This window comes from Esox lucius, chromosome 13 (assembly GCF_011004845.1).
Source record: "Esox lucius isolate fEsoLuc1 chromosome 13, fEsoLuc1.pri, whole genome shotgun sequence".
Taxonomy (NCBI): domain Eukaryota; kingdom Metazoa; phylum Chordata; class Actinopteri; order Esociformes; family Esocidae; genus Esox; species Esox lucius.
Genome location: NC_047581.1, coordinates 37,245,755 through 37,263,035, shown reverse-complemented (window position 1 = coordinate 37,263,035; position 17,281 = coordinate 37,245,755).

Here is a 17,281-nt window from a genome sequence, read left to right as displayed (position 1 = left end):
ACTTTGAATGAGAAATTAAGCGGTGTTGGTTTGTTTGTTGACCTGTTGAAGGCATTTGATACAGTAAATCACTGTCTTATTGAAAATGTTGTCTTGGCCAAGGATACTTGGCTGTGGTTTAAAAAAAAAATACCTTAGTGGCAGAACCCAGGCTAATGTAGCTGATGGAATTAAATCAAAATTTCTTGTAGTCCACAAAGTAGTTTCACAGGGTTCCATTTTTTTAAAATTATTATTTATTATTTTGTTTTTACAGTTTTACAGGACACTGATGCAAGTTTTATTATTTTGGCTGTTTACCAAAATATATCCAAGTTACAGTTAAATAATTAATATGGGCTTAAAGTGCAGTCTCTCAGCTTTAATTAAATTAGGGTATTCACATCCAAATTGGAAGAAGGGTTTAGGAATTACAGCTCTTTAATACGTAGCCCCCTCTTTTTCAAGGGACCAAAAGTAATTGGACAATTATCTCGAAATCAGTTTCATGGACAATGTGTGGGCATTCCTTCATTATTTCTTCATCAATTAAGCAGGTAAAAGGTCTGGAGTTGATTCCAGTTGTGGCATTTGGAAGCTGTTGCTCTGAACCCACAACATGCGGTCCAAGGAGCTCTCAGCGCAAGTGAAACAGGACATCCTTAGGCTGCAAAAAAATTACAGCAGAGACATAACAGGAACATTAGGAGAGGCCAAATCAACAATTTGGTACATTCTGAGAAAAAAAATGACGTCCATGGAAGATGATCGTAGGACCCTTTCCATGGTAAAGAAAAATCCTTCTCAACAACCAGTCAAGTGAAGAACACACTCCAGGAGGTAGGCATATCATTATCCAAGTCTACCATAAAGCGAAGACTTCACAAAAGAAAGGCCAGATTAGATTTCTTGCCAAAAAAACACATCTAAAAAAGCCAGCCCAGTTCTGGAACAGTATTCTTTGTTCAGATGAAACTAAGATCAACCTGTACCAGAATGATGGGGGGGAAAAAATGAAGGCGGCTTGGAACGGCTAATGATCAGAGGCATACCACATCATCTGTAAAATACGGTGGAGGCAGTGTGATGGCATGGGCATGCATGGCTTCCAATGGCACTGGATCACTAGTGTTTACTGATGATGTGACAGAAGACAGAAGCAGCCAGATGAATTCTAAAGTGTATAGGGATCTTTTGCCTGCTCAGATTCAGACATTCAGCAAAGTTTATTGGTTTGCGCTTCACTTCAATGAACCAAAACTTACTGCGAAAGCAACCCAGGAGTTTAAAGCAAAGAAGTGGAATATTCTGCAATGGCTGAGTCAATCACCTGATCTCGATCGAGCATGCATTTCACTTGCTTAAGACAAAACTGAAGGCAGAAAGACCCACGAACAAACAACTGAGGACAGCTGCAGTATAGGCCTGGCAAAACATCACAAAGGAGGAAACCCAGCATTTGGTTATGGCCATGCGCTTCAGACTTCAAACAGTCATTGCCTGGAAAGGATTCTTGACAAAGTATTAACATTTATGATTGTGTTAATTTGTCCAATTTCATTTGTGCCCCTGAAATAAGGGGATTGTATATGAAAATAGTTGCAATTCCTAAACATTTCATTTAATATATTTGTTCAATCCCTTGAATTGAAGGTGAAAGTCTACACTTCAATTGCATCTCCGTTCATTTCAAATCCATTGTGGTGGTGTACAGGAAATCGGGTCAGTGTCCAAATATTTCCAGACCTATTTGTAAGAACAGCAGGTACCATACACGCTCTCAAGGCTGGATAATGTTGGAGATCCCATGGGCCTTATCAGAACTGGGTATTTTGAGTATTATTATTTCTTTTTCTTCTTATAAATTATTTTTGTCAGTTGTGATATTTTTATTTTGTATGTCTTGTGTGTTTATTGTTGTAATAAAGGGCTCAGCTGTGGAAGACACATTTTTCTCAGTATTTTTTTTTTTATTCATTAGTATTATTTATGAATCTTTGTCAAATGTATACTTTTGAGTACAGGATTGTCTTACAGGGAGTTGTCTTTTTTGATGGGTTTAGCCTACTGTGTTTAGTTTTGACTTTAAATGTATTTCTCATTTCCCATCGTACCAGCCAATGTCTTCTGACGAGTACAATTGTTTGACTATGGTCTGATTCACTGGAGCCCAGCCCTCTGGTCTATCTATAGGGGAGTAAATATTTACTACCAAAACACAAACAATTCTGATATGTACAAATCTAAGATACGGTAAGATAAAATACAATGTGAACATTGAGACTTTGTTCATTATATGTGAAAAAAGTCTCACTGGAAAGCTGTAGCTGTCAGATTAATATGTATATTCCTTGGGTAATAAAAACATGATGAAATAAAGTGTAAACTTAACATCCTAAGTCCCATTTTCCATTGGTAGATATTCTACCCGTAGTTTGTTGATGGTATTACTATCTGTTGACAAACAAGAGTTAGAGTTAGCAGACAGTTAAAATGTTACTGATAGTCAGAATCTGAAGACACATTTGGGACTCCAAAGTTTTACCAAACTTAATAGTTGTCTCATCTGTAACCTTACCTCCCAGTGTGTTTGTAGTGTAACCAAAACCTCTCAAATTGTATGACCGTTTAAGGTACAACAAGTAAATGAATCCTAGGGAGCAGGTGTCAGTGCTTGTTTCCTGGAAAACCACTTGTCACAATGAACGCCTCAACATACAGCTCAAACATATTCTTTAGACTAACAAGAATTTCTGGAACAATGCTTTGGTATTGCTGTATGAAGCTCATAAGCATTTCTATTGATCTTAATGTGACAGGACTACCATTGTTATAAAAATGGGTATTACTTCCCCCTCAAATTTGAAAATAATAAGTGCTGTAAACAAACTTTGAAAACTTTTATTGGATTAGTAGTTGTAAAAATTTTAAACAACATACAAAAGTTGTTTGTGCTTTATAATGAACTCTTAATGCAGAGTAATAGTAAGAACCATTTCACTCAGATCTCAGCTCTTCTTTTTGGAGTACACTTAGCTACATAGGTCCTGAAAAATTGCTAAATGATCTATAGTATTTCTGTTGAAACAATTTCTAATTTTAACTTTGCACAAATAGCTAATTTAGGGAAAATTGAGTTGTAATTGTGTGTGTAATCTACATCTGTGTGGGTCCAAAGAGATAAAACCTGAGAAATTGGTCCCCACAATATCTTTTGGAAGGGCCCAACTTAGAAAAAATATATTTTCAGGTTAGGGGTTTGGTTTAGGGAAACACCATTTTACGTTTAAGCATTACCAGTTAGGTTTAGGGTTAGGATTTGGGGTTAACGTCTAAGGCATAAAAGTTAGGTTAAATGTGGAGACCCAAAGTCCCCAGAAAAATATCAAAACCTGAAATACAGTGGATATAAAAAGTCTACACACCCCTGTTAAAATGCCAGGTTCTTGTGATGTAAAAGAATGAGAGAAAGATAAATCATGTCAGAACTTTTTAAACCTTTAATGTGACCTACGTGAACAATTCAATTAAAGAACTGAAATCTTTGAGGGGGCCAAAGAAAAAGGTTGTCTTGCCACCCTACCCCATAGCCCATTCATATAAAGAATACGGGAGATAGTTGTCACATGTAGCACACAGCCAGTACTTGCCAAAAATTCCTGCAGTTCCTTTAATGTTGCTGTACGACCCTTGGAAGCCTCCCTGACCAGTTTTCTTCTCACCTTTTCATAAATTTTGGAGGGACGTCCAGTTCTTGGTAATGTCTCTGTTGTGCCATATTTTCTCCACTTGATGATGACTGTCTTCACTGTGTTCTATGGTATATCTAGTGCTTTGGAAACTATTTTGTACCCTTCTCCTGACTGATATCTTTCAACAATGCGATCCCTCTGATGCTTTGTAAGCTCTCTGTGGACCATGGCTTTTGCTCTGAGATGCAACTAAGAAAATGTCTTGAAAATCCTACTAGAACAGCTGAACTTTATTTGTGATTAATCAGAGTCACTTTAAATGATGGCAGGTGTGGAATGACTTCTATTTAACATGAGTTTGAATGTGATAGGTTAATTTTGAACACAACCACATCCCCAGTTATAAGAGGGTGTGCACACTTACGCAAACCAGGTTATTGTAAGGTTTTTATTTTAAATGTTTCCCCCTCTGAGATTTCAGTTTGTTTTTCAATTGAACTGATCACATTATAGGTCACATTAAAGGTGGGAAAAGTTCTGACATTATTTATATTTGCCTATTCTTTTTACATCACAACAACCTGGCATTTTTGTAGGGGTGTGTAGACTTTTTATATCCACTGTAGGTCCATACATTTTTTTGTTGGCAGGTCCCCAATAGGAAAAATGTATTTCCAGCATAGGTTTATGTTTAGGGAAAAACAATTAAATTGAGCAAAGAGAGAGAATTGGGGTTACGTTTAAGTTATGGGACTATCGGTTAGGCTCAGGGCTTAAGTTTAGGTATTAAGATTAGGTTACTGAGAATGGGGTTAGGGTGAGGTTAGGATCAGGTTTTGGTTTAGGGCTAGGGATCATGGATATCTTGATTTCAGGTTCCCACATGAATAGAAAAACAAACGTGTATATAAATATTATATAGCTAATCATGTTTTGCAATCATATATTCTGTTGTATATTTTCTTCCATTTGATGTTGCATTTGATGTAATGCGTTGACAATTGGGTGCACATTTTCAAAACTACAAATAACTGAACCAAAGCAACAGGACAATATAAATGTTTCTCCAGAGGGCTTTTACTTTTCTTTGACAGCACACATACAATTGGGGGAAGCTAGTCTAATATACAGGAAATGTTTTTGTTTAGAAAAATTGGTTTAGCTGCACTGGTTTCCAGTAGCCAAGGGGGTTATTGTCAAGTTTTAACAACCTTCTTCAGACAAAAACGATGTTGAGGCATATTATCTCTAGAAAACAAAAATAGACGATGTTTCAACATGGTGATAAATCTGCATATACAGTAAAACAGTTGTGGTCAAGGTTATCCTCAGATTTTTATGCTATAAAATAAATGGGAAAAGTGTGAAATCTATATTTTGTATTTTTTCAATTAAAATACAGTAAGTCATCTTTTAAATCAGTTTGGGTAAATAATAAAAGTTAAAGGATGGGACAGTCAACCTTTTACAAAAATGGTGTGCCCTAACAGTCTCAATCTCTGCATAGCTTTTTAATCATCAGATATCAGTAGATCTGCAAATAGTAGATTGTTGCACAATTTTCCACCCAATCATAGGAGCTGCATGTGCGTTACCACTGGAATGTACGTACAGGACCAGTAAAAGACTACAGAAGCGTATATTATATTTTTTTTTTATTAGAAATGTGCAGAAATCCTTTTTTAAATCATGTTCTGTGGACAAGTGCCTGTCTACTGGTTTGCTGCGTACAGTATTCCTCATAAATGAGTCCTACGGATTGCAATTGCACTTAGTTTATATGAGAACTAGCTTATGCAAGTATTCTCTAAAGGCTTAGCCCTTCTTACCTACATTAATCACCGCTCCATCCTGAAACAATGAATTGAACGCTCTGGTTTCAAAACATCCCACTCAATTGTGGGAACTGCACCACATCCAGGTGACCAGCTGAATGTAAATGGAAAGTTCATAGTCTTATTGTTAAGTAAATAACTTGCATTCCCTGAGAAGTTGCTTTTGCTTGACCACTTAGTAAAGCAATGCATCAAGGTCATTATTATAGTTTTTCTGACATAATACATTTTTGTAATAAATTTTAAGCAATAGAATTCAATTGAAAAGAAATGTTTAACTACAATACTTTTTTTCCCGGTACAGCAAGTTCTTTCTTAATCCCACGATATCTCCAAGGAGAACTTGGAATAGAATAACACATATATAAATTCACTATAGTACCCTCCCATGGTACTTAATGGCTCTGGTTGCATCAATTATGTCTCCTGAAAAGGTCTGGCTATCCTCACAAATCTCTACTCCCACAGCTAAGCCTGTATATCAGGGTTGGGTCTACAAAGACTGTCTGGATCCTGAAAGTGGCGTGACAAATATACAGTGCCTATAGAAGGTTTACACCGCTGTGAACTCCACACATTTAAGGGGATTTTTTTCATTAACTGTGAAATAAATGTGTATCTAATTGATTTATCTCTGTTATTACTTAGTGGAAATACTTTTGGGAGTAATTACAGCTGTATGTTGGTAGAGGTCTTTACCAACATTACAAAGTTTAAAATAGTAATGTTAGCCATTCTCCTTTACAAAACTATGGAGACCTTGGGATATTGTATTCAAATGCACACTGACCAGTCTTGGCCATTAAAGCCTGTGTTTTTTTTCTATGTTTCCATAGGCCTCTGGCTAGTCTCTCTGATCAGTATCCTACTTGGTGGCATTATTTAGCAGGCTATTGTTCGTGACATAAACATTCCACTTATTAATAATCTTCTTAACCATGCGCCAATGGGACTTTTTTTATATACATCCCTTGATCTGAGTTTTTCCACAACTTTGTCCACTGTTTCTTTTGAAAGGTCCTTAGCGCAAGGTTGAGCATTTGCTTTCCAATTTTGTTTCCCCAACAGAAGAAACCTACTGCTGAATGTATCCTGAAGTCATGTGAACATCATGAAAATTTAATGCAGGTGCAAATTACATTTGTAATTTTTAAGGTGATTGGTTGAACTAATTTAGGATTGGTAAGACAATAATAAAAATAATTACTTTAAATTGTGGCATATAGTGGGTGGAGACCGTGCTGTACCTAAGTACAAGGTCAGTGACACAAGTTTTGTTGTTTTGGCTCTGAACTCCAATGCTTTAGATTTGAAATGATTCAATGATGATGGGTTATAGACTATCAGTTTTAAATTGGGCATTTTCAACCATATTGGATGAACCATTTAAAAATAACACACCATGTTTCCTACAGCTGTTTCTTATTAGACAGGTGTGTTTGCATCAGTGCAACAGCACTGTGAATGCCTAATCCTGATTCTATGCTTTGCATTTTATTTGGAGTTGATAGATGGTGTCTGACGACACAAGGACCAAAGAAGTGTCAGTGCTTGCCACCATGATGCAGATAAATCGGAATAAATTAATCAGAGACATAAGAAAACATTTGGCATGCTAACAACAATTGTTTGGTACAGTACATTAAGAAGAAGAATATTAAGAATATCTATACAGTGGATGACCAAGGAATGCTCACCATAATGGAAAAAGTACTCTCCAAGATGTAGCAGTGGATGTGTTAGCCACTTCCAAGTTCCAACACTGGAAAGTTCCTCACTCAGAACTTTCCTTTTTAACTTTTTTGGAAAGGAAAGAAAAAGGTGCAGTGGTCTCTTAATTTTTTCCAGAGCTGTATATACCATTTGTAAAGAAAACATGAGTGAGCAGGCAAAACATGTCTTTTATTTCTTATGGGATTCATAATGACTTCTATTTAACACAAGTTTGAATTTGATTGGTTAATTCTGAACACATCTTCAGTTATAAGAGGGTGTGCACACTTATGCAGCCAGGTTATTGCAAGGTTTTCATTTTTCCCCCTCAAAGATTTCAGTTTTTTTTTCAATTGAATTGTTCATGTTATAGCTCACATTAAAGGTGGAAAAACATCTGACATTATTTATCTTTGTCTCATTTTTTTACATCACAAGAACCTGGCATTTTAACAGGGGTGTGTAGAATTTTTATTTCCACTGTAAACTTTTGATCAGGGCCATTAGGTTCTGTTATCATTATATTTTTAAAAGGAGCTAAACAACTATGTGATAATAAATGGCTTCATATGATCATTATCCTTAAATAAGACATGATCTGTCATATTTTCAATGCCAAGATTTCACAATTTCTGCCAGCATATGCAAACTTATGAACACAATTGTATGTGAGAATGCTGTTCATAGACTTTAGCTCAGCATTCAACATGGTCTTCCCCTCTAGGCTGGTCAACAAACACCATGCCCCTCTCTCTGCAACTTGACTCTGGACCCCAGTCTGTCAGGTTAGACTACCTCACCTCCTCCACCCTGATCCTGAACACTGGTGTTCCACAAGGCTGTGTGCTGAGCCCTCTCCTGTACTCCCTCTTCACCCACAACTGCAATCCTGTCCACAGTTCCAACACCATCGTCAGCACCATCATAGACCTGTTCAGTGACAAGGACAAGTCAACCTTCAGGGAGGAGGTCAAGTCCCTGGTGGCATGGTGCGCTAACAACAACCTGGCCCTCAATGCAAAGAAAACCAAGGAGCTCATTGTGGATTACAGGAAGTCTAAAAGCTGCAGTCATGCCCCAGTTATCAACGATGGCACTGAGGGGGAGCGTGTGTCCACATCTCCGAGGACCTCTCCTGGTCCCTCAACACCTCAGCCCTGGTCAAAAAGGTGCAGCAGCGCCTGTACTTCTTTAGGTAGCTGAAGAAGGCCCGTCTGTCTTCTAGGATCCTTCTGAACTTTTACCACTGCACAATCGAGAGCATTCTGACACAGTGTGGTTTGGTGGTTGCTCCGTACCCGACCGGAAGGCCCTACAAGGAGTGGTGAAAACCACTCAGCACATCACGGGTACCCAGCTCCTAGCCATCATAGACCTCCAGCGCAAGCGGCATCTGCACAGGGCGCACTGCATCACCAGGGACCCTTCACATCCATGCCACAATTTGTTTGCCCTCCTCCCATCAGGCAGGTGGTACAGGTCTCCCAATTCTCGCACCAGCAGGCTCAGGAACAGTTTCTTTCCATCTACTGTAACATTGCTGAACTCTGTGACCAAACACCAGTTGGTCCCAATACTGTCATATTAGCTAACTAAACAGTACGTACTTCATCATCCACAAAGTACGTCATTGTAGTACGATTTGAGATTCAATGTGTGTCACTTCCTGTTACAGTTTGAAGGTGAGTTAATGAATGATCTAGTCAATGATGTCATATCTGGTCAATTAACATCTACTGTAAATAATTGAAAATGAGGGATCTCAGGAACACCCATTCTAAGATTATTTACAGATGAGTCCACCAGTAACTGAATTATGGGCAACCCAAACACTAAACGCAGACTTACTTGGCAGACAACAGTCTGAATATGTGAGGGATAAACATTCAACATTGGCTCTTTAACTTAATATGATTAGCTCAGGGGATTGACATCAATTGCATTTCACAATTCATGTTTTGTCTTTAAAGTACAAAACTGAGTGCTATTTTACAGTTTCTTATACTTCATCAGTAATGTAAGAAAACAATGAACGATGTGTGAGAAAACAGAAGTGTTACAAAAAAGGCTATTTATCCTCCGAATAAAAGTCTCCCTGTTCTGGAATGTATGAATGGTTGCCTTATTCACACACTGGAACCTTTCATAGAGCAAAAAGGATATACAGTATGTCCCTTACAAGTTATTGGTCAAAATATGATCACATATAATTGTATGGGTCTTTTAGTAAACCATCTTAAGGGCAGATTCCAAAACAATCTGTTGTTACTTCACTGACCTAGCTAAAGGTACATTTCCTAATTATAAAAGTAACAACATAATGTGGTCAAAGACACTTTGTTGTAGTCAGAATATGGTCTCCGATAATTCTCAAAATAGTATATTTTTGGCAGAATTAATGAACTTATTTTCTTATACACCGATCAGCCATAACATTATGACCACCTGCCTAATATTGTGTAGGTCCCCCTTTTGCCACCAAAACAGCCCTGACCCGTCGAGGCATGGACTCCACCAGACCTCTGAAGGTGTGTTGTTTTATCTGGCACCAAGACGTTAACAGCAGATCCTATAAGTCCTGTAAGTTGTGAGGTGGGGCCTCCATGGATCAGACTTGTTTGTCCAGCACATCCCACAGATGCTCGATTGGATTGAGATTTTGTAGGACAATTCAACACCTTGAACTTGTTGTTGTGTTCTTCAAACCATTCAGCAATTTGAGCTACAGTAACTTGTCTGTTGGATCGGACCACATGGGTCAGCCTTCGCTCCCCATGTGCATCAATGAGACTTGGCTCATGACCCTGTCATCGGTTCACCGCTTTTCCTTCCTTGGACCACTTTTGATTGGTACTGACCACTGCAGACCGGGAACACTCCACAAGAGCTGCAGTTTTGGAGATGCTTTGACCCAGTCGTCAAGCCATCACAATTTGGCCCTTGTCAAAGTCTCTCAGATCCTTACGCTAGCCCATTTTTCCTGCTTCTAACACATCAACTTAGAGGACAGAATGTTCACTTGCTGCCTAATACATCCCACCCACTGACATGTGCCATGATAACGAGATTATCAATGTTATTCACTTCACCTGTCAGTCGTCATAATGCTGTGGCTGAACGGTGTATCTTAGGAACTACCCACAATGCACTATTGTCAAGGTGATTTGGAAAACCTATTGAACGGAGCAGCACTAGTTTTCAGGCTGGGTGTTTTGTAAAAGCACTTTGTAATAACTGATTTATAAATACATCTTCATCTTCTTTGTACTTTCCTCACTACATAATCATAATTTAAATTCTTTTGATTAGTAATTTGCCGATTTTGGACAGGTTAGCTAGCTGGCTTTGCAGTTGGCCACATAACTTCCTGCATTCTCGAGAAAAGTAAGATCTGGTTTCACCAAACAGTGTAAAACTCAGACAAATTACCAGAGTTGGGAAGAAACTCTAAAACTGTAACTCTAATCCGTTGTGTTACCAACTAAAATATTATAATTGGATTACACATTAGAAAAAAGATTACTTTTGGATTACTTCAATTGAAAAAGAATAATTGCGCTAAATAATTATGACACTTTGCATGTTTGAATGTTTTAAAAATATCATTATTTGAACCAAAATAACAATCGATTAGTGACCGATGATTAGTTGAGTGACTGATGAAGCGCTAGTTTTATTGTTAAAAACAGATGATGTATTGTATGTATCTACGATAATATAAGCCTACCCATATAAAATGTGATTTATTTATCCACTCAACGCATCTTTCTCAGAACAATGACAGGCTATAGGCCTACCTGGTTTTATATCTTTTAACATTTTCCAGGTCTATTTGTCAAACACAACATAATTGAAGATTAGGCAACTATTTGTTTGATAGCTGTAACATGGCACTACCTTCAAGATAAAACATTATAAGGAATTTATCATGACATTTGAGGAGAAAATGTGTTGGGAAGCACTTTGCCAAAGGATGATGATTTGCATTTGACGCAGCCACCTCAACTCCGTCCATACAGGTAGGTCATGTGATCCTGCTTTTGCTTTGCATCTTTGTGGTTATCATTGGCTGCTGACCGCATTTAATTTAAGCTATGAGAGCAGGTGTATAATCACAGTTTATTTCTTTCATTCGTGTTTTGAAAATCCATCACTGGTGGCCCTGACAATCACAGGTTACATTCACGCAGGTAAAATGTATTTATGTGCGGGTGTTCACGATTGCAAACATGCATTTGCGTGCCTGGGGCTTTTGCAACGTTTTGGCAACTTTTGTGGTTGTGGAGCAAAACATCAGACTACTGCAGATTTCGTGTACGCAAGAGTATGCACATTTCGTTTTTGGGCAGCTATGTAAACTCTAACATTGATTGATCCTGCAAAATTTGTTCAATTGGTTATAGGCTATTCCTATTTGTTTTCTAAAGCCTCTTAATATTAAAGTAATCTAAAAGTAATTCAAAGTAATCGGATTACGTTACTGAGTTTGAGTGATCAAAAAGTTATGTTACTAACTCTAACGGATTACATTTAAAAAGTAACCTACCCAACCCTGCAAATTACCCCACTCTCTACATAATCCCATTTATCTTTATCCCATTTATCTGCAGTCTTCACTGAAATTATTCATGTCCAACTCCAATCATCGCTCCCTTGCTTGATTAAGTACACTCAAAGTTGTTTGTAGAACACTTTTGTACAAAGTACAAATTCCAGGGAGCGTTCAGCTGGGTATAATACTCTATAATCTGGATATGTGGATAAGAGAGCTTCTTACTCAATGTGCTGTTTTTATGTTAACTGTTGCTTTGGCCTGAAGGACATAATGAGTGCACTAATCACAGTGTTAGTGTGGATGGCATATCCTCTGAAAAGTCAAAGGTATGCTTTTGTGTTCCTCAAGGCTCGGTTCTGGGCCCATTATTGTTCTCATTATATATGCTCCCTCTGGGCGATGTAATCCGAAATCACAATGTAAACTTTCACTTTTATGCTGATGACACACAGTTATATATTTCAATGAAGCATGGAGAAGCCCCAGAATTAGCTACTTTGGAAGCATGGAGTGGATGACAGAGAATTTCTTGCTCTTAAACTCAAATAAAACAGAAATGCTCCTTTTAGGACCCAAGAAACAAAGAGCGTTGTTAGCAGATCTCACTGTGAACCTCGAAGGCTGCATGGTCGTATCCCAAAAAACTGTAAAAAACCTTGGCGTTACCCTTGACCCTGACCTCTCCTTTGAAGAACATATAAAATATGTCTCAAGAGTTGCTTATTTTCATCTTCGAAACATTGCAAAAATTTGAAACTTTCTATCAAAAACTGATGCAGAAAAATGTATCCATGCTTTCGTTACTTCTAGACTAGATTACTGCAATGCTCTTCTCTCTGGTTATCCAGACAAATTAATAAATAAACTTCAATTAGTGCTGCACACGGCTAACTAACTAGAAAAAAATTATTTGAACACATTACTCCTGTCCTAGTGTCCTTACACTGGCTGCCTGTTAGGGTTAGGGCTGATTTTAATGTTTTACTCTTAACCTATAAATCAATACATGGACTTGCTCCTACTTACCTTGCTGAAATGATCCAGCCATACATACCTACACGTAACCTACGATCGCAAGATGCAGGCTTTTTAATTGTACCTAGAATTTCTAAACAAACAGCTGGCGGCAGGGCCTTTTCTCATAGAGCTCCACTACTGTGGAACGATCTGCCAATTAAGGTTAGAAATGCAAACTCAGTGCAAACTTTCAAGTGTCTACAAAAACTCATCTCTACAGCACGGTTTATAATTAGGTGTAGCCTGGCCCGGGGGCGTGAAGGTGACCAGTAGGCTTGATACTGTCCACCCTTGCTGTCTTGCCAGGTGGGCTCTCGTCGCCACTGGGATGCCCTCCCGCCAATGCCTTTCGAGGGAAGAGTCACTGGCTTGTTGTTGTCTCTCTGTTGCGCACTTGTGCAATTGGGCAATACTCTGCCCTCTTTCAGGGGGTTTGCGGTTGGTGGGTGTCCCTTTGGTTGATGCCTGGCAATGTGGGTGGATTGATTTCCTGCCTGTTGGGCCCTGTCCGGGGCCTCCCCCGGGTAGGGCCACAGTGTCGCCGGACCCCCCCGTCTCCGTTCCAAGGTGTTACGCTGCTATATTATTGTGCTGGGGGATATGAGGATTGCACTTTCTAACTTATTTCAGTCTCCTCCAGTTTTAAATTTTAGGAGGAGATGAGGTCCTGGTCCACACCTGCGGAGTACCTGGTTTGGGGGGCCCGTTGCTGTCCCTGTCCACCTGGTCATACTTTTGACCTAGTCTAGAATCAAATAGACTCTGGATTTAGCCCAGAGAAATGTATTTATTATTCCAATTGGACTCTTAATATCTCACCCGGCACAGCCAGAAGAGGACTGGTCACCCCTCTGAGCCTGGGTCCTCTCTAGGTTTCTTCCTAAAATTTGGCCTTCTTAGGGAGTTTTTCCTAGCCACTGAAATCCAACACTACTGTTGTTTGCTCCTTGGGGTTTAAGGCCGGGTGTCTCTGTAAAGCACTTTGTGACAACTGCTGTTGTAAAAATGGCTTTATGAATAAATTTGATTGATTGCACTAATTTAATCTTTGCCTGAATAATTACCAGTCAAATATTGGTGTGTCAACTTTAAGGTAGTACAACCCAAATTGGGCATGTTTTTTTCAAAAACATTTGATATGTTGTCTTTTGTACTATCTGTAATTAAATATAGGGGGAAATGATTTGCACATCATTGCATTTTTATTAGCATTTTACGCAGCATCCCAATTTTTTGGGAATCAGGGTTGTTAATCAATTATTCTGATTAGCCCAAAATAAATTCTGTTGTTTTTTGGTTAGATATTGCAGAGTTAGCGATGGTCCACAAAGAGCTACCAAATTATCTATTGGATATTATTGTTGAAATGTAAAGATCAGGAGTGGATTATAACTTTGAGTGGATTATATAGTTTTGAAGGCAACACATGCATTATGGGACACTGTAAAGATCATTGTTAAGAAGTAGAGGCAAGATTGCAGCACTTGGTTATTGCAACTTTCAGGACATCCCCCCAAAGTTGATTACAGAACAAGGAAAAAGCTTATCAGGAAGACTACCAATAGACCAATGGTAACCTTTAAGGAGTTGAATGAGGTTCTGGCAGGAAATGCACTCCATGCATGTGATAGCATTTGCACATGTTCTCCACCAGTCTGAGCAATAGGTATAGTAGCAAGACGGAAGCCATTTCTCACAAAAAATAACTAAGGCTTGTACACATTTTGCAAGAAGACAAACTAAATCCCCCAAAAGCATGTAGGGAGATGTGTTATTAAAAGATACATTTGGCACAATCCAACATATCTCATCACGAAAAGTTAACAGTACATTCTGTCAAGCATGGTGAAGGAAGCATCATGCTATGGGACAGCTTCTCATTAACAGTAACTTTTTAAAAGTTAAGTTAAAGAAGAATTTCATATTTCAACACAAAAACAACCATAAGCACACTGCCAAATCAACAAAAGAATGCTTGCAAAAAGGAAGATCAGTGTCCTAGAATGGCCCAATCAGAGCTCAGACCTCAAACTTATAGAAAATCAGTGGACTGATGGACTGACCTAAAAAGGGTTGTGCAAAAGTGAACCCCTTGCAATTAGATGGCTCTTGAACTGATCTGCAAAGACGACTTAGATAAAATTGCAAAATCTAGGTGTGCTATGTTGATAGTGACCTAACCAAACAGACTAACTGATGCAAAATGTGTTTCCGATCGATTTTATTATCACTTTAATACTAATGGTAACAAGACCTCATTAAAGGTGATGTCTGACATGATTTTATTACTTTCAATATTCAGCCACCCTATATATTTTCAGATGATTGTCACATTTCCCTTTACCTGAAGTTCTTCTGCACCTTCCATGAATTATTGTTATAACTGACAGACCTACATGGCCCATTGCTATTTAATCACACACACTCCTTTATCTTTCCAGATTTCTGAAAACAAATTTAATAAAATGTAATTTAATATACTGACTTCTAAAATGTTGGTTTACTTGTGGCTCAATTCACCATTCACTAACACATTAAGTGCTAACATGAAAGTCTTATCTAATAGGCAAGTTGGATAGCAGTGAATTCATATTAGCTTGTAAGTTGGCATAAAATGTAATTAAAATGTTTATGTCATATGGGCACATAATTAGGTTAAATTAGAATGTATTAATTTGAAGTTAATTATTTGTAGAGAATAGGTTGGTTGGCTGTTTTGCTTTATGTTGTTACAGACCTCTGGCCTGACATCCTTAATAAAATCCTCGGTATTCTGAATTCTGTTTAATGTAATAAATCTGAAAATACAAAAGTTATAATTTTGTGTTGGGATTTTGGATGCATATAATACTGCATTAAACCATTGTACTACAAGCTTAAACAATTTTTTCCACTTTTTCTTTGTTACCAGAAACAATGTTACTGCCTTTGCTTGGCTATTATCCTTCCCCCCTGATGATATGCAACAGCTTTTTTTTTTACTTTTCTTGTTTGAACAGATGCCGCCCCCCTCCAGCATGGCCCATCCCCTAGGATTGTTATAGTACTTAATACAATGAAGTTACACGCAATTATATTAATTTTAGAGTGCACCCCAGTAAGTTCCTTTCCCAGCAAGTGACATCAAACGATATTATGCATAACGTATGGTTTATAAACAATGGGTCTTTGTTTGATTCCAGTGAATGGCAAGCAAAAGTTGTTTGAGGTAAAAGGCTGTTGTGTGACCTCACTGAACAGTTCCAAACTACCACTAAGAGATGGCAGAACTCCATGGAAAACAGATTAATTTTTAGAACCTAGTAAAACATCCCATTATATCTGACACTACAGTCATGATACTAGGCGTGTTTGTGAAACATTTACTAGTTTGGCGCTGCATGGTGAAGTAAAACGGTCGACTCCTTCGTAAACAGTAATTTCAGGGCGGATCTGTAGCGGATATGGACAGCGTTAGCAGTGTTACAGAGCCAACACCTATGATTGTTCCTGATAAATATTTGCCTTGTGTTCCAGGTCAGAAACATAATTTATTTTCAATTATTGCATCTGAGCTCCTTTTCACTGCTAAAGTTTTCTACTCTGCCAGGCAAAACTTCGCCTGACCAGGTGTGTTTCTTCCACCACCAGAAAGGTACACAACCGACTGTATAGACTGAGCAATGTTCTTATGCCTAAATGATTATCTAACCATGAATTCACTCCACAGACGCTCTGTGTGAATAGTATATCATTGAGTCAACCAGCAAGTGTTGTCTGTAAATAAGGATGCATGCTTACAGCGCATTCTAAAGGTACCCTTGAATTGGTCTACACCAAACCTTCAATCTCAAGATCTAAATGCCACAGAATCCAACATGCTGAAGGGAAAAAAGGTGCTCCTTTAGGGCAGCAATAATTTTGAGCATGAAACAAGACGGCTCACACTGATACCCTGTCCAAACATGCAATGATCCATCTCGGAAGGTTAACTTGTATGACTGGGAAACAAATTCATTTAAAAAACATCCACTGTTCCCTTGCTATGGTCCATTTACGAAAGACTGTCTATCAGTTATGCTAGTTAAGTGCTTGCACCAAACATTGCTCCTGCACTCTAATCTTCCATGTATGCCACTGATATCACAATTAGGCTACAAAATCGACTAATTTTCCTATCCAAACAATGGTCTTCTATTTTGTGTGAAGAACTGTACTGTAAATAGCCTCAGGTCTAGAAAGTCTCCTTATAGGGTGTATTTAGCAGTCCACATCTCTGGTGCCGTGAAAACACTGCACACCCTATATACACCCACATGTGTTAATACACAAAAAACATCCACAGAATTCATTCATTATTGCATTAATTGTAATAAAGAAGGGACACAATACACCATAGACATAAAGTATTCACATTTATGGATTTTAAGTGTGTTCACATACTATATTCAGTCAATCATATATTGTAGCTCATTGTGGAATGGGGGGAAAGTAACAACATTTTACAAGGG